Source organism: Thunnus albacares, chromosome 24 (genome assembly GCF_914725855.1).
Source record: "Thunnus albacares chromosome 24, fThuAlb1.1, whole genome shotgun sequence".
NCBI lineage: Eukaryota > Metazoa > Chordata > Actinopteri > Scombriformes > Scombridae > Thunnus > Thunnus albacares.
In genome coordinates this window covers 14,201,749-14,221,127 of record NC_058129.1, presented here as the reverse complement: position 1 = coordinate 14,221,127, position 19,379 = coordinate 14,201,749, and the positions used below count along the sequence as shown (strand labels likewise).

The 19,379-nt window shown below is 41.5% G+C and overlaps 1 protein-coding gene across 16 annotated transcripts in view; it reads right to left on the bottom strand.

Annotated features, from left to right (window-relative positions):
• The window catches only part of pou3f3b (POU class 3 homeobox 3b), a 185,543-nt gene that overhangs the window by 157,820 nt on the left and 8,344 nt on the right, over window positions 1–19,379 (bottom strand). For 15 of the 16 annotated variants that reach the window (XR_006400993.1, XR_006400989.1, XR_006400986.1 and 12 more), the window contains 4 exons: window positions 18,593–18,721; window positions 15,673–15,824; window positions 15,360–15,428; window positions 14,991–15,052 (listed from right to left, as the gene is read on the bottom strand). The gene's annotated coding sequence lies outside the window, so the exon portion shown is untranslated. The remainder of the gene's footprint in view (window positions 1–14,990; window positions 15,053–15,359; window positions 15,429–15,672; window positions 15,825–18,592; window positions 18,722–19,379) is intronic. The other variant, XR_006400988.1, reaches the window with a different exon arrangement.

Sequence of the window (19,379 nt, the reverse complement as noted above, 5' to 3'; positions counted from 1 at the left end):
CAGTGAGCATTTAACCTTGGAGTTGAGGTGACTTTGAGTGAGTCACAGAGGTGTGGGAGTTGCTTTTGTGGGTGCCAACGAGCTCTTTCTGCTGCATTTTCTCATGTTCTCTGCAAGTGAGTCAGCCAGCCAGTCAGTCTGTGAGCAGAGAACTAAGGGCTTGCTTTGCAGAGTCTTCTTTTTGAAGATGACCTTGGGCTCAAGGTAATACACGCTGAATGTTTTAACACGCGCTCAAAGTTTCATGCTCTGCCGTGTGGTGTGAAGCCCGGGCTCATATCTCATCCCAGCCAGAGACTACCCGCTGCTAAAGCCAGTCCTCTCAAGGTCTGAACTTGCCTGTGACAGGTGAAATAGACTGTTGGAGTTTGAAATTCAAGCGGAGATAAACAAACAAGCGACTCATCAAAGTCAGGTTTCTGTCTGTGTGTTTCCTGGTCGCCCCCAGCTATGTTTACTCATTAGCTCGCAGCGTCCACTACCTTGCTAGATGAAAGATGAAGTCAAGGACTGATAATGAAAGACAATGCAGTTAACAGCAACAAATGGTGCACACAAAACCCCACTGGGAGCCGCCGCTTCTCTCGTTCCACATCGCACGAATGGGTGGTATCTGTTCTCTGGTTGTTATTAAAACACAATTAATCAGACTTTCAAATGGGATTTGGCAGGTGGGTTGGGAGAGACAAACTGTTCTCGAACTGTTCTCTCTATATCAATTTAGCTGATTTATCCATTCAGGTTGGGAGTGACTGCAATTTGAGCGACACTATTTACAATACAGAAACGTTTTATTCACCTTGCAGAGTGATTTGAATGCCACAAATTCTCAAATACTTTATTTTGCTTAAATGCAGGTCTTTAACTTCTTATTTATCCTGTTTTATAAATATATTTTATCAAGTTTCACCAGGACGTTTCCCTGTTTTCTGATCTGATCCCATTTTAATTTGCTATTGCTAACCTGTTATCTTGATCATTTCAGGACTATGAACTTCCTGTAATATTAACTCTATGCAACAATAAAACAGTCGTGTCATACTCACCACTGTTTCTGAGAGTTTCTCTTTTTAACAGAAACACTGCTCATCACTCAGTAATTCATTCTCGTCCCTTCTACTTTGCAATTTTTTCCATGTTAAGATATTGTCAATGAAACTAAAAGTCTTCCTCACTGACTGTATATAAATATGGACGAAGCGTCTCCACTTCCTACCACTAGTCAAAATATCTCCTTTCTGGGAGCTGCCATCTTGCTTGTGTGACATCATTTGCAGCATTCCAGCTGCTCAAATGATGTAAACATTCGCTATTCTAGTAGGATTTTAATGTAAAAACATCCGCAGAGAGAGTTTCACTGAAAGAAGCTTCGCAACAATCAAAAAACAACAAAGTAGAACCGGCTAGAATTATTATTAAATCATTATTAAACAGTATTTCTATTAAAAAGCAGAAGATTGGTGAATATCACATGACTTTGTAGTTGCATATTGTGCTGAATTTACAATGTGATTCATTATTGTACAGGTAATTTCACTCCTCAATGTTTTTTACCTGGCTGTTATTAGGTAGCAGCCTATTTGTGTGTTATTTGAGACTCTATTATTATCTCCGCCAGGCATAAGCCTGGAGGGGATTATGCATTTGGTTGTGTGTGTGTGCATGTGTGCGTGCTCTGTGTGCGTGCTCTGTGTGTGTGTATATCTGTCCGCAGCTAATCTTGCATATTACTGGACCCATCAGCCTAATATTTTGTGCACATGTATGAATGTATGCTCAAGGACTTCTCGTGGTTGCGGTGATTCACGTTTTTTTGAAAAACCTGTTTTATAACACCATTCCTTATGAGTCTAATGTAAAGCTTATACTGTTTTCAGCAGTCCTCACCATTTACGATATGCTGTACGACATAAGCAAAAGGCATTTCCGGCAATCGGCTAGGCTAAAAACAAGGCTTACCTAGTCTGTTGCAGGCCACATTTTGGCCTTTGTCATGGCTCAAAAACTGACATCCATGGAAAAGTTTGTTCTCAACTTGAACCAGAGCATCTATTGACTAATTCCATACCCAATATGTTACGATCCACTAAAGTTAGGCACAATACGACATGAATAAGCCCTTGTTCCTGTTATCTTCGCCACCATCTTGACTGTACACACCTGGAGGAGATCTGCACTTCACTGAGTAGACTCTTCTAGTCTTAATACCGCCTTTTATTTGTGAATTTTGCAAGACATCTGCTGTGATGAGACATACTGTATCTGCTCTGTTTACAAGCATATTTTATTTGCCTCAGACAGTGGGCCTGCGGGGTGACAGAACAGCGCTGAACACAATTCTTCCTGTGTAAGCGCTGCACTGCTGGCTTGCTTCTTCCTCTAATATTAAGTCCGCAGCTATGCCAAGCGTTTGTACACAATCTTCTGTTGTTTGGGTGTGCAGCGTTAGGTAGCGTTAGCATCGCCCCAGCAGCAGAGCTGAGGATAAAGCGTGTGTTTCAAGTGGAGGAATGCCAGTCAGCCAGAATCCCTCTTTTCCCTGTAGCATCTCCGGCATCTAATCCATGACCACAGACATCCCCCTCATTACCGCTAAATTACATGCAAATTTCCCCAAATAAATGAGTTTTAAGTACTTGACAACCTGTCAGCCTTCGAATATTGAAACGTCCTGACGGCTGGATAAACAATCAACAATAATCACTCTATGCAAATTTGATATTTCCTGCACAATTACGAGAGGAAAAATCACCCACTATAAATAACTGGACACACAAAGGCATCTGGCATTTGTTCAGGTTTTGAACAGATACGGATGCAAATGAAAGATTCTTTAGGATGTAATTGATTCAAACGTCGCTGCGCCTCCTCTGCCTCCTTTTATTGTTCTTTTTTTTTTTTTTTTTTTTTCCCTGGCACTTGTTTTCTTCTCCCTCTCTCTTTATCTCCCTGCTTTCAATATACACAGATAATGCCTGATGTAAATGAGTGAACGAGAGAAAGGGAATAGAGAGAAAGCAGGGAGAAGGATGTGAATCACCCCTTTCGTCTACCTCTTGTTTTGTCTTTTCATGTGTGTGCTTGCTTGCTTGCTGCTGCTGCTTTAGAGGAGAGATGTGTGCAAAATAACATGCTCTTATGAAGTGGATTGGAGATGACTGTGGAATTGAATGCGGGCTGGGAAACGACGAGCTCTGTCCGTTGCATGTGAAGTCCGTTGCTTGTTACTATGCACCTGAACCCCTCCCTCCCTTCCTTTCTGCCGCTCCTCCACAACACCCAGAGATTAAGACTGACAAGAACATATCAAGTCATTTCAGGATGAGCAGATCTCTCACTCTCATCTCTTTTCCCTGGGCCTTTCTTTTCAAAACACTCTTCTTTTACCGCCTCTTTCCGTTCAGTCCAACGCTTCCTCTCTCTGCTTTATGTCTTTTTCTGTCTCCCACTCTTACCTTTCTATTTCTCTTCCTTCATCTCAGCCTCTCTTCTTCATTTGTCTATCTTCTGTCCACATTGAGAGGCCTGGGAGGTTAGTCTCGAAGGTGTAATGTGTGCAGAGTCTGACCCCGGTGACCACCAACCTCCAGGATCAGGACATCCATTAGCGGAAGCTAACGGCTTCATCCCTGCCCAGCATCGACACATCCCACTGGGCCTCTCTATCTCTGACTACCCCCTTTCCTGACGGCCACGGCTGGCTACTCTCTGGGCTTCAGGTCCATGTTTTTATCACTGTGAAACACTCACAGTGTCAGGCGGCGAAACAGTCGGCTGCGGGAGATACTGTTGTGGCTGAAATCCAGAATCAAGGGCTTGGGCTACAGTTATAGGTTGAAGTGATTCTTGTCATGTCGTATTAAGTGACAGGTCTTAAAGCACAAAAAGTGGATTTTGCTGCCCAGACATGAGGTGGTAAAGCCTGCATTGCGTTCTTACATTCAAACAAACAGGTGTAAGGCGTGCATGTGCAAAAAGTATCTTTCAAACCATCCATTCATCCATCTGTGAGCATATTAACTTTATACGTCATCATATTATATGTAAATTATATTACTTCCTGAAGAATGTTTTTATGTTGCACTTCTTTATTGTGTGATGCCATTTTCTGCTGTTTGTACTACTTATTAGTTAACCAATCTTTATCAGAAAGCAATCTGGGTTACACAATCTGAATCTGAATCCATGAAAGTAAGTGCTGATTAATATAATTAACATGAATGTCACCACAGATCATGTTTTAAGCTAAGGTGTAGACAAAAAAATGGACCATTTAACATCTAATCTTTCATATTCAATCATAAAAATCCTATAAAAATCATCAAAATATGTCGCTGTAATTCATTTCACACTTTTGGAAAGGAAACAAGACTGTGAAACTCTAAATTGTCTATTTTCTTTTATGTTAATTTATCAGGTAAAGATTAAAGTTGGAACACGCTTCACCATCTGCACGTACATAAGTGAATTTCAGAGATGTTCACATGGCTGTTTTCTACTTGTACAGATTGTGAAATTAATATTAACGTATCCAGTTCAGTTCCAGTGTTTCATTTCCAAACAACCACCTGAGAGGAAGTAAGATAAACTAATAAGATTCTCTAGAATTCAGTGCTCGGCAAGATGTTGTCAAGAATTTGGAGGTGTATGGTTATCCATAACACCCGTCTCTGTGTAGATGTGCAGAAAAGTCAGCATGTGTCTTTGCAGAAGTATATGTTCTGCATTACTGTGCTCAAGTCCTGTGGTTTCAATACAGTAATCACAGTTGGGAACTTGGCTATGTCTCAGTATGGGATTCAACCAGCTTCTTAAAGATACTGTTTGATGCTTTGACCTTTGAGACCTGCAACATCTTAAAAATGGCCTGAAACAACACGTGGCTTATCTCTCTACCACAAGAAGCTACCACCAGTGACGGTAACGACAGGATGGATGCAAATCTTAACAAAATATTTTAGTCTACATGGTATCATGAGGTGCAACAACTCACTGCATCATAGACAAATTGCAGGTTATGTGGATTTGCACGGGGCAGTGACAACTTAAAAAGTGTCAGTTATCTGAGCAGTTGTCTCTGTGCAGTGAAATATTGCACATTTTTATCTACATGCGACTCAAAGGTCCTTGGTCATCTGGCGCCTAAAGGCACATAAGCTTCATCTGAAGTAGGTAATCCAGCCATGACAGTAGCTGAGGTTACCCTGGTTACCTAAAAGCACTGCAGCTCAGATGATTTTTTACACTGTCCTGTTGGCAGACAAGGAAGAAGATGATCTCTACGCTGAGACGCCGCTGGGAGATCAGGCACATTCGGACGAGGGAGGTGTGGGATGAAGCGCTGCGACTGATGGGATCTTTGAAAGTGCTGTGGTGGACACCTGGGCTTGTGGGAGAAAAAGGAGGAGGGACAGGCGGATGGTCATGACGAGCGGCGTTGACGAGCGGCGCCGTTATCAATCACGGGCTGCTCTATTAATTTCATCAAGGCCCCGGTGCCTGCTGACATTAAATGACACGCTGGTTGGTCCGATGGCGTCCCTGAGGTGGCAACACGGCCGGCCGCCGCTTTTGAAATGCAAATCAGGCTTTAACCTTAAACAGAGCCGCCCGGCCGAAATTATCTTTCTGCCTTCAAGTCAGGTGCTCCCCTCCCTCCTTTCTTTTTTTTTTTCCCTTCCCCCCTTCCTTCCCACCTTTCCCTTCATTCCCCCCCCCCCTCCCTTCTATTCCTTTCCCTCCCCCCTTGTTCTTCCACCAGCTTGACCCCTGGGGTACCGGAGATGGAGAGAGCATCTTTAGAAGAAGCGACAGATAAAGGCAAAGGTGGAGGAGGGCGGGGAAGGAAGAGGGGGAGGAGGAGGAGGAGGAAGGGAACGGCAGTGCTGACACTAGCATTCTGTCCTGATGAAGGGGCAGAGGAGCGCCACCGCCAAGCCCGGGGATGAAGACGTCTCAAGGACGAGGAAACATGGGAAGGAGGACGGAGCATGGACGGGGAGGGAAGGTCAGAGTGCGTCCACTCCCCAGGATGACCACACATAACCCGCCTCCTTCTGTCTGTCTGATTAACCCACACTGAGGAAGGTGATTGTGATACTTCCTCAGAAGTGGAGTAAAACTTACAGAAGAAAAAAAAAAAAACATACTCCTTCAGAGGAGCTGTGCTATGCCATTAGAGCTGTCAATATTGTGAAGAACTAGCGTGGGCCAAGACAGGGAAGGATTGGTTACCAATATGCAAGAAGCTGCCATTGTTCCTGGAAAGGCTTTTTACTCCACTTTCTTCTTTATCTGAGCAGACTGAACACATTAATTTTAATTGAGACATCAGACGAGACATCAGACGAGAGTGAAACAGAGAGCGCTGCCTGGACAGGCGGCAGATACATGACAGAGAGAGAGAAAAAATATTCAGACGATGACTAAAAAAAAAAAAAAAAAAAGGAAGAGAGGGAAAGGAAATGGGGGGTGAAGAAAAGAGGTCCCCGCGGCAACACAAACAAACATATCATAAACACATGAGAGCTATCTCTCTCTTTATCTTTCTGCCTCTCCTTGCCTTCTCTATTCCTCTCTCATTTTCATACCTCCGTCTCCTTCCGCCTCTCTCTCGTGCCTTCTGTCTTTAAAGAACAAAGCGACGCTAAGCAAACTCTTTCAGCGCACAAATTCTCCACACGTTGCCGAAAACTCAATGATATATATATATGATACGTTAGCTGTAAACAGTATTTTGTACAGTCAACGCTAATCAAGATCCATATGACTCAGCGAGCGATTTGATGTACAATACACAGCAGTTACAACAAATGCTACATGTGCAGCTGAGCTTTTGGAGAAGAATGAGTTTTGAACAACATCCTGATGTATCCCTTACAGTAGAAATACCCTTATCAAGTATTTTTTGTCTGTAACTGAGTCTGTTAAGTCACAAATGTGACAGTGCAACATTAAGATTATTTCAACAATGTAAATAAAGGAATTTAACTTATTTTTTGGAAATTTTCTGACATAAATATAGAGAGATGAGACTTAAACAACAAAAAGTCAAGTCAAATCTATAGACTAGAATAATACTAAGACTATTACTAATCACTTTAGGGAATGTGTGTGCAAAATCTTGCTGTTTGCAAGTTTAGAGGCATGCAAGTCTCTATACTGAACATCTGTATGTGTACCTGTGTATACCTTCTCCAGCTATATGTACACAAGTGTGTGTTTGTGTGTGTAGGAGACAGGAGACGGAGGCGCATGGCGTTGAATTAGTTTCAAAACCCCGTGCACATAAACACCAGGCGCATGCACGTGATACGAACGCACATAACAGTATCCGTGAGTGGAAAACCGTCCTCGCGAGAGAGCGTTTCTGCTCCGTGTGCACAAATGCGGTGAAAAACTGTTTTAATGACACTCTGGAGTCTCCTTGGTCATCTAGTCTACGTTTGACAAGTCTAGCTATAGTGGTTTTTGATCTGGACCTGGTTTAATGTGGTCTGGATGGAAAAATATCAGTGAAATCGTCCCTTTTTTTCTGTTTTCATAAGCGAAATAAAGGTTTCACAAATCTAAAAGTGGGTTTAAACAGTGTTAAGGCTTTTGTTATGATGTCTAACACGTTTTCATAAGTGTAAGTGATAAAAAACTGTGAATCAGTCGCTAAATATCATCATCATCTATGTTTCCCTTTATTCTCTCAGGCAACTGCCTGTCTGAGACTGTGTCGGTGATCAAACCAAACAGCCCATCAGTGGTCATGGTCAGTATTCACAGTGACCAATCAAAAGAGCAGAGAGTCTCAAAAGTCAACTTGATGAGCAAGCGAGTCTATAGCAGTTGTGAGCACGTATGTAGGGTCGAGCTCGTGCTTTTTCACAGCCCCGTGCTCGCTGGACCGCATTTGTGCACGCAGAGCAGAAACGCTCTCTCGCGAGGATGCTTTTTTTCCCGCTCGCGTATACCGTTCTACGCGCTCGTACCACGTGCACACGCCTGGTCTTTATGCGCACGGGTTTTGAAACTAATTAAACGCCATAGAGGCGAGGCAGCGGCAGAATGAGGAGCTAAGCCCGGGATGTTAAGCACGGGGAGACACCTGGCACAGAAACTTAAGTGCTTCCACCAAGTATCATCAACCCAAGATTAAAAGCGTCGAGGGGGAATAGTGGGAGGAGAGGGATGCAGAGTGAGGAGGAGAGGAGGAGGAGGGAGTGATCACGCATATGACAAGACGGGGGGGGGGAGGAAGAAGGAAAAAAAAAAAATCAAGAGAGGATGAAGAGCAGAGAGGGAGGGTGCTGGAGACAAGAGAAGTATCTGAAGGCAACATACAGTTTGTGGTGTACAGTTTATGCATACACACACACATATTTCTGTACAGACATGAACTCATATACAAATGCTCATACTGGACATGAAAACACACACACACACACACACACAAGTATAAACCAACACTTTTTGCTGCTTGACAGATAATAACAGGATGTTATTTCCCCTCACTAGACAACATGATGATTGGTGACATATGGACTGAACAGAGAGAGGAGAAAAAAAAAAAAAAAACACTATAGCACAGTATATACAACCTCCCAGTTAACTGTATATCACTGCTGTCATGCAGAAAATATCGAAATATTTCAGATTTCATATAAATGTTTAAAGGTTTCCCCGACTGCACTGGGCAGGTTTAAATTTGAGGATGCTTCACCTCAAAACATTAAAACACAACAATTGCTATAATTGGAGTTATAAGGTTTTACTCCCCAAGTCCCCCGCCTAAAACCGCATAGCCTGATTACCAGACAATCTTTCCTCAGATGTCTCTGTCTAGAGACTAGTCCGTCAAGGGCCTACTGATTACTGTACACAAATACCAGGCTAATATCCTCTGTCGATGGCAAACAACAGGATGTGTGCACCGCAATCTATGGCCTGTTCTGTGTGTGTGTGTGTGTGTGTGTGTGCGCTCTTTCTGTTCCTGACTCGTCTTCAGAAATCTGTGTTTTGATTGCAGAAAGTAACTGCGTGTACGCCTCTTTAAAAAAGACGTCTATGCTCTCTCCTCCCCATTTGCTGCCACTCCTGCGAATGGTTATTATTATCGTCATCAGCAGAGAACAGTGAAATCAGGGCCCTGACAAGCAATCTCTTCTCTAACTCGATCTCTCCCTCCACTGCAAGAAATGTCAATCCTCACATGTATGTGTGTTATCCAGCATTGGGTTTCAAAGGCCTGTTTTTACTTAAAAGAAGTGAAGAGATATGCCTTTAGGGTGAGAAAACGTCACTTTCTTCCATTTATTTAGGTTTATTATGTTTAATCAAGTACGAATATTTTAAAATTTTTGGATCATTTGCCTTTTTAAGATAATCTTGTACCCACAAGAACTCCACAAGAAGTTCCATCAAATTGCCATATTTCTGGAAAAAAAAAAGCAGTGCAGACAAGTGAAATTATAGGCTCAATTTCTCACTCGATTAAAGAAAAAAATCAGATTTCAGGACCAAACGTGTGACGAAATGGCTTGTTAGGACAGGCATTTTTTGCAGAGTATCTCCCTCTCCCTTCCTCTCCATCCAGTCGGTGCACTTGTGTGCATCCTACAGTCGTATTGACAAGAGGAGGCTTACAACTGGCACACACAAGGCCCACTACAGGCTTAATAGCGTTTCAAGTGTTTTCTCCTGGACTCGTGTCGAATCTCCCAACTGAATAACAGGCCAGCGTCAACATGAAGGGGCTGAAGGAGCAGAGATATGCAGCCAGACTGAATCTTCATGGAATAGTCCCCAGATAACAGCACAGAAAAACAGGAGTTCTGGCAAAATCAAGCAAGTCTTTCTTGTACAAATGCTTGTTTGACTGAGGTCATCGTTGCTTCCACCACTGTTGATGATCAGGAGAAATAGATACAGTATTCTTCTATTCAAGGAAGAAATTAAATGGTGAATTAAATGACTCTCAAGTCCACAATAACTCCATTCAGAGGCCAGTGAGTCATGATTGCAGATTTTTCTGTCTGGCAGTGAGTCAGGTACATAGTCTGTCTGTTTTCAGGACATAGAAGAAGAGCTATAGTTGAACTCTTTCTGCGGCTTAGCGCCGATAATCCAACCCACAATTCTCCTCTCGTTCTGAACCCAGGGAGAGGATGAAAGATTTAGACTTTCACCCTTGCTCTCTGAAGCCTTGCTCTTTCTCTTTTTTTTATCCCTCTCTTGCTCCTATCCATCTTTGTTCTCCTCTCCATCTGTGTTTGTCTCTCGTTATCCTTCACCCCATGACTCAGAACAGGAAAAGATCTTGTGATGATTATTTCACAAGCGTGCTGATATCACCTTTGTGGGTTTTCTCACCTCTTCTCATCCAGGAAGGGGTTTACAAAGCACTGAACAGAGAGCCGCCTTGTCTCTCTAAAACATCTTTACCTTGAAGCCTATTGAAGAACGATTAGTAGCCTTTCAATATGGATCACCATCAGTACCGGTGGAACAAAACAGTGCAGTATCATCTGCATAGAATACAAAATAATGGCTCCTCTCGGGGGTTTCAAGACTGTTATTTTTTACTGGTCACATTGTATTGCAAAATAGTCGGAGTGAGGGAGCTAAATTAGATGAAAAGTGATCAATCACTATGATCTTCATGCAAAAAAAAGCCCAAAAATCAAATACCCATGAGCCTTAGCTGCAGTTGCTATAGAGAAGAAGCCAGTAAGAGTAAGTGCGTAAACAGAGCAGTAATGAATTCAAAATGCTTGATTGTTAAAGCTGTAAACAAAACTCAGAATTCGCTCAGAAGTGACCCAGAAATTAAAACTGAACTGATTCATGCTGCAGATTATAAAATCTGTTTTCTCAACAGCGTAATCTTTAGCTTCCCGCCATTGTTAGCAGTACACATGACCAAATTTTAAGCCCGTGATTGGCTATTTCTTGCTGAAAAGCCCCTTGGGAGTTAACCTAACACTGATTTTTTTTATGTACACAGTCTTGTACCTTCAACTTTTTCCTCAAAAGAACAAATATTTTCCAACACAGTTGTTCATCTTTTGTACTGATGATTTAACTGCAGGAGTTTCATGACGATCTAAGCTGTAAAAGTGCTCAAACTGTGAGTCACATAACATTGACTATGGAAAGAATTCATGGGATTTTTACTCCTGGAACTGGAGGCACCACTTTGTAACTCGATTGCTTCATATTATCTGTAATGACCATTGATATTTTGTACAAATCACTCCAAAACAAATCTCAGAAGTTGTGTGCGTGCCTCCGTTCTCTGTACTGCAGTCATCTAGGATGTACTGTCAACCTGTAACTGGTAAGACAACTTTAAAAATGTCTTTAGGTAGTAAGAAATGTAATAAATAGCTTTAACACTTGCGAGTAGAAGCAAAAGATTTTTACTTTTATCTTTCAGTCTTGCAAACAAAAAATGCCGAAAATCAGAAATTTTAATTAATCAGATCAAAACTGACCACAGCAGCGACTACAGAGACAGGGGTTACATGCCTATTCAATGGCTTCCCATTTACATGCATTTGTCGTGAAACACCTTCTGGAAATGTTGCATCAGAATCAATAGTAAGTTTTCAAACTATTAAATGAAGCTCCTGCAGTGACGATGACGAGCAAAGAGCTGTGATGCCACACCAGAATAGATGTACCTATAATATGTATTAATATAACTGTAATAAATGTAACTATATGCAAACATTGATGATTTGTATTTAACTACTGTAAATCTTTTGATGCTGGCTAAAAATCCGACTACAAACCAACGACAGCCCACAGCACCAACTAGTGATTTTAGAAAATCGACTGAAGCTGCTACTACTGCAAGTCTTATGATTCATAAAAATTTGATGTCACTTTTTTAAAAAGATCTGTACAATAAAACAGTGCTTCAGGTGTTATTGCTCACACTTCACACTGACTATGAGCATGACTGCAGGACAAGCTAATTACAGTACAAGCACTGACGTAAATTTCTCAAATTAGGCTTTGAGTTACATGACTAAAAAGCAGAGGTAGTAACACAGTTTTAAAGAAAATCAGAGAAATAAAACATATAAACTCATTTGTCCCTTGCTAGTACCTCCCTGCACTTCCTTCTATCCTGATCCTTCTATATTCCTCATTTGGTAGCTCGTGTTGCCCCTCAACTGGCATCTAAAGGCTTTGATGTAGTCAACAGACGCCGGGCTAGCACCGTGGTAACCTGTGTTTGAGGAGTCTCTGGGCGGCCCTCTCTACATCCCCTCACTCTTTTCCTATCCTTTTGTGTCTGTCCGTCTCTCTCTGCCAGTTAATGAGCCATGCAGGACTGCCATCATTCTGTGTAGTCATGTAGAGAGTCAGAGAGAGGAGAGAAAAGGAGGGGGGGAAAAGAGAGCTAGAGAGACAGAAAATGGGTGAGACAGTGAGAGAAGAGAGTGGGGACATGATGTTTTCCCTCACCTCCTCCCTAATCAGGCCCGTCTCCCTACCGAACACCACACGGCAATTAGACCTGACAGTACTCCGACTCCCAGAATCCCACCAGGACTACACGTTCAAACACTCAAATAAACACAAGGGGGGGAAAATGCCCAGCTCAACTTCAAGAAAACAGAGCTCCTGATAGCACAGAGGTAAAAAAATCTCAAACTATAAAGACAGAGTGGATTAAAAAAAATAATAATAAATCTCGGTGTCCCAACGTGCGTGGCCAGATGTTTTGCGGCTAAGTGGTCATGACTGTGTGGTGTGTGCATGAGCTGTCTGCAATCCCCAGAGGATGCCTTTGGAATAGTAGGATGATAACAGATACACCGAGCTCACTTGCATGAACAGTGAGCTAATTGGGATAATTAGTTTGTTACCTTGCTCGTTATTGCATTTTAATGTGGATTCTGAATGATCAGGACGGGAGGAGTGAGAAGCTGTATGTATGTTTTTATGTTTATGTGTGTTAGTGCCTCCATGTCTATCCGCATGGGCCGCGTGCATTTAGACATTTATATTTTACGCAATTAGCTTGTATTCAGCAGGTAAGGCTTGCAGGAACTTATTCAGGCCACATACAAAAATGTTTAAAAGGGGGGAACAAAATGCTCCGTATTAAATATCATTAATCTGTGGGTGTGTTGAACGCATTCCAAGACCTATTTTGTAAAGCAATTTGCATTTATTGTGCCGAATTTTTCCTCATCCTGGTGAAATATCTACTTCTATGTCGGTTAATGATTTTCTGCATTTTCCAGCATGCCTTTCAACAACTTCCAGAGAAGGGACATAACCTTGTTGCATTCAGCTGGGGGTTAAATGTGTAGGCGGAGAGAGCGATAGCGATGGTAAAAAAAAAAGCAAAAGGAGAGCATTTTTTTTCTAGACTGCAAAAAAAAAAAAAAAAATCTGTCTCTCTGTCGATATGCAACATGTGTTGTGGCTGAACTGAATTACGGACAGCTGATGGAGAGACTCTGCCTCCTCCATGCTGGATTAAAGCCTTTATGATTGTTAAACATCAGTGGGAACAGTGGATTTTGAAATACATCCTTACTCTTTAATTCTGAGGAGATGAGATCTAAAACAGATCTTTACTATTGGTGCTTTTGATAGCTAAAAAAATACCACATTGTAGTTGTCCAGGATACATCTCAATGTGACATCGTCTAAATTTGGGTAGTTAACCACAGAAACACAAAAAGTACATCACCAAACAACAAAAAGTACCAAGAAATGCCACATTTACCATGAAGGAGGCTTGTGTTTTACTGTGGATTGCTCCTTTGAAAGGGGATGTATCTTACACATGTTTAGGTCTATATTTATATTCTAGGGCTGTACTGGAATATCTTTGCATGATTTACAGTTCAAAAACTCCTTATTTATCTTAAACTGGCCCTTTATGCCGCCCCTCAGTTCAGCCTCTGTCTGAAACAGGCCGTTTTAGCTCCTGTCCCTTTAGGGCCCCCCCTCCTGATGAGCCCACTGCATCTCTGCAGACTTCCAGTGTCTCCAGAGGCAACGTAAACAAACAGTATTTCACTTCTTTATCTCACTCTTTACTCCAAATGGAAACTTCTAAAATACTTCAAGCGCAAAGTCAATCTGAAATATGCAAGTGGACAACATGAACAACCTGTGGAACAACCTTAGCAACAAACGCTACAGTGCGGACGTCCATGTGAAGGCATGCGCAAACTATTTTATGTCATCACAAGGAGGAAGAGGAGGTAACTTTGCAAACAAAGCGTTCAGAGCAGGCTGAAGCCCTGGATATTGACTTAGATGAAGCATTTTTATATATAGTCACCTCAGGTTTTGGACCTTTAACCATGTTTAACATAAACATTCACCATAACAGTATAAAAATAACAGAAAATAACAAAAAGAATGATATTTCACCTTAAAAGTCCACACTGACTATTGCAGAAGTCAACCCCCACAAAGCATTGGTGACAGGGTTTTCTCAAACCTATATGTTGTCTTGCCACCGAAAGCTCCACACATACTATGAAACAGATGACAGGTTGAGTGAAATGAAGCGCGGAGAGAGGAGGCCTGTGTCCGGTTGATGATAGCGAAGCTGTGTGTGTGTGTGTGTGTCACCACTGAAGCTCTCTCCCTATCTCCCTCTTGAAGAAGCCATTTCAAGCGCACACATCAATAGCCAACTCTCTGGAGCAAAGCACAGCAATAATTCCAGATAAATCATTCCCTCACGGAGCCACTTGCTGCGTTCAAACGCACCCGTGACCTTCAGCTCTGCCTCTTTCTACATCATATAGCCTGGGAATATAAAAGCTTATTAGCTCAGAACATTGTTGATACGTTTGTTCGAAGGCAATGCACTAATGAGGCGTTGCAGGATGCGGGCAGCCGCCGACTCTCCTTTTGGAGATATTTTTTCCTCGCCAGAGGAGCATAATACACTGCTAATGGCATCTCCTTCACAAATGGGCAAATAAAAAGAGAGATGAAGTACAATATTGCTTTACCATATCAAAGGAAGTGGTATCCACAGATTGTGCGGCTGTCTGTTGGCGTGCAGGAGGGTGGACTTCATGATGGACGTAGAGAGACAGCAGTTGCAGAAGCAGCCAGAGAAAAGAGAGACAGTGAATTGGATGGTGAATATAAACAAATAGAGCAAAAATATAAGCTAGACCAACAGAAAAATGACATTACATTACAATAAATGCAAGCATGATGTTTGAGGAAAGGCTCAGACAATATGTACAAACCTTATTGAAACATATTTCTGATAGAAGGATGCATTGTTCTTTTCAACAAAACATCTTTTTACATCATAATTACTGTAACATACTGTATATTTGTGTTATGTTACTGACAGCACTGATACTTACACACACATACTGTATGTTGACACACTCCGCAGCTCCATCGTAGCAAGACATGTAACACTTCAACAGTAGCTGTAAAAGAGAGAGAGAGAAGACGAACTTCACAGCCTTGAAATCTTTCTCAATCTTTTCACAATTTTAGGTTCCACCTCTCTCACGCTGAATGAAATTAAAGATATCAATATTAGTCTTTGTGAAGGCCCGATCACATGTGTCTCGAGTTGCGCTCTTTATATCTTCCCATTATCCCTCCGTTTTATCATTTGGTGATGTCGGCATTCACAGTAGTCATATAGTTAATCAATAAGATACTCACTTTGTTTATCATTAGTAAGGACTTGACATTTTCAGCACATGCTTCACACTTCCTGTATTCTACAGGTGGGGTCACCGGTCAGTACCACTTGATCAGGATTCACGGGGGAGCTCAAAACTTACAGCTGTAATTTAAGTTGTTCAACATGGATTCTGTTGAGTAAAGAACACAGAACAAAGTAATATTGTAGATCAAACTGACAAACAATATACTGCTAAAGTTAATATTGTCCCTTTAATTGAGTATAATGTAATGTATACACAACCACCCCTTCTTGTGCTCTTCTTTGTTGGGCCCGGGATTCATATTTGTAGCTCATTTCCTGTTTTAAACTTCAGATTTAAAGCTAAAAAAAGCTACATTCTTTTGCTATTCTTTCAACTATTAATGTGTTTTTTCCGACTGACATTTAAATTTGGTTAAATAAAACTTGTCTCTGACTTGCTCGGTCCCTTAAAGTCTTGTTGACATCCAAGTGAGGGTAGGTCCTCAACAGGTAAACTTTTTATTCCATGCATAATCTCCTTTATATGCCTGTAGAGATGTGTAGAAGTAAATAAAGTTCCTCCTTCATGCATATCTCACATTTAGACATGATGTAAAAAAATACCGTTTGTCCCTAAAAAGGGAGTTAAATGTGACTTTTGCAAAAAATAATCCACATGGGAATGCAGCAAAGGTCCCACAAGCATGTAGTAAAAATGGGACTCGTGCAGCGTCTTCATCCTCTACACGGAGGCGTCACAGGATGTGCCATGTTGGAATTTGCTGCATGTTCTCAAGCTAAGTGTGCTACAGTATGCTAATCAATTCTTTACCTGCTTGTCAGAAAACAGGGGGAGACTTGACCAGAATGCTTTATGTAGCTCCAGAGAGAATTTTTTCTCTACAATTTGCTAAGAAACTTTCCCATCTGACCCGATGAGACATATAGAGTGGTGACATCCCTGAAAACTAACAGTGCAGCAGCAGTGACTCTTACGTTACACAATCCTTTCTGTCTGTCCATTTTTTTTTTTACTGTTCTGTAAATTCTCTTCCTGTCTGAGCCAACCGCTTGTATGACTTATTTTTGTTGAAAGCCCCCAGAGGACTGGAGTCTTCGCCTCTCTGCGCGCAGAGACGTTGGGAGACTCTCACTCAAGGGCCACCTCCGAGGGGGAAACAATTTCCGACTTTGTTCTGGCAGCGAGCGCTCCGTGGGGAAAAATGTCTAAAAGGCCCACATAATTAGAGGAGGGAGTGAGAGGTAAAGACAAACCCCGGTTTAGATGTGAACTCAAAATAGTAAATCAACTCAGGCTTGGACTTTCTAAAGGCAAATAGTGATGGCAGCACTACGGGAACATCCTACTGTACTATTGTAATCACTTTCTGTAGGGTGAGGTGGGGACACGGGGAAGAGAGTCTAGAAGAAAGGAAAATAAACACTTCTTAATTGTTTCCCAAATGGTTTGCAATGGAGTTTGCAGATTTTTCAAGCCTTGCAAAAAAAAAAACGACTGTCTAACAATTGCTTTAAGAGGATTGCTGACCTCTCATTGGTTGTCTCAGAGGAATGGATTATAGGAGTAAAGGATGAAAACAGAGGTTTAAGTGCACCAGTTATTTTTGTATTTATCTAAACTTAACCAATCACAGTTATTACATATCCACAGCAACACATGCATGCACAGAGATGAGAGAGAGAGAGAGAGAGAGAGAGAGAGAGAGAGAGACAAATGGCAATTCAAGCATCTTTATCATGTATTTCTGAGTGAGATGGAATTTGTGGGTACTGCCTAACGAATCAAATCATTCAGAGATTTGAAGAAACTGAGAAATTTAAAGTCCCCTTCCACTCAAAAATTTGTTTTACTTATTGTTTCTTCAGTGAGATGTTTGAGCGTCAATGTGCAGAACGATTAAATCAGAGTTCAAGGTGTGTACACCTACGAGCCCGATTTGTGACATCACAACTAGTTTGGAGCCAATCGTAATCCAGTATACAATTTACACAAGAGTGATATGGAAATACAGTGAGAACGGACTTTACAGAAGTAAGACAGTAAAAACATTTGCATATTCATAGACACTGAATTTCAATGAAGGAGAAGGAAGAGGTGTAATTTTAGGAATCTCTAACCAGGTGTTTACATTTTTTGTGTAAAAAATAAATATAAATATATATTATAACAATTATAATATTAGATACAAATGATCTTTAAGTATTAATCATCAATATTTTTATGTTAATAATGGGTCAAATGTGTGACAGGAGTCGCTCATAGTGATGAAAACACAGAATTATCACCTGACTCTGCACTTCCTATACTGAGTATATTAGTGTATTTTAACTAATTGTTTTGGCTTTACAACCCTCAACCTTATAGTTTTGATTCACTCTCATCAGTCTGATTTTTAGACGCAGCAGTCAGCTGTTTACAGCGAAAAAGCTCTGAAAAAACACAACTCCGAATAACATCGCTCCGTATCTGCTGGATGTGTAAATAGGCAACACGTTCACAAGCAAATATATCTATATATCTAAACACACACACGTCTGCTGACTGATGCACAGGGAGGGGTTAGCTGGTCCTAAATCACATCTGATTGGGTAATTTTATATAAATGCCCTAAAGTTAGGCATCAAAAAAACATGTTAGAGGGAAATATAAAAATATTTAAATGCTTTTTTTTTGACATACATGTATTTGACAGACAGAGATAACAGCAATTACAAAGAAGCTGCACAGATGTACACATACTCTCTCTCTCTCTCTCTCTGCCTTACGGACACACTTCAGAGAGAAAACCTGCAGTTTAGCCCAAACTGCGATACGAGGCATAAATTCCCTCAGTGACACCCTTCTCCATCCCACCTCCAACCCTCAGCAAAAAAAAAAAAAAAACACACACACACACATACGCAAACACACACCTTGTATTGTCTTCAGCTATGCTCAATTATTAATGGATAAACAAAGAGCCGTGAACTGTGATGGGCTGTCGGCAGATATTTTCCCCTCTCATATCTTGGAGGCCCAGGAAACGTACACAAGAGCTGGCACTGTAAAGAGGGAGGAGAAGCTTAAGGTCAAACTCACTCACCGCTCGGTATGCTTACACGCACGCACACACACACACGTCTAAAAACACACGCAAACAAACACACACACACACACACACACACACACAAGCCTGCACACACAACCAGATGTGCATGCATGTATTCACGATCAGATACAAATAAACAGAAGATCTGCAAGGAGTAGAGAGAGTCTAAAAATGTCAGGGGGAGCTGCTTGTGTGTGCTTGTGTGTGTGTGTGTGTGTGTGTGTGTGTGTGCAGAGGAAAGTGTGTGTGTCTCAGAGAGAAGTGGAGCAGATAGCTCATTTCCTCTACTGAGACGGTTAGCTGCCTTCTCTCTCAGGAGGTTGGCTAGCCATGTGAGGAGTGTGTGTGCGAATGTGTGTGTGTGTGTGTGTGTGTGTGCGTGTGCATCTAACAGACAACAGACTCTCCTGGGTAAGTGAGGATGATGTAAGGGCAGTTCATCGACTTCACTTCACGCAGCAGCAGCACAGAACAATCCTTTAAAAGCTTTAACAGCCTCTTTAAGGCTTAAGGTAAATAATAGATGCATAAACACAGTTTCATTTCATAGATAACAAATGCAAAGACGCACTTATATGATGAAAATACATTACTACGGTGTTGTTTACATC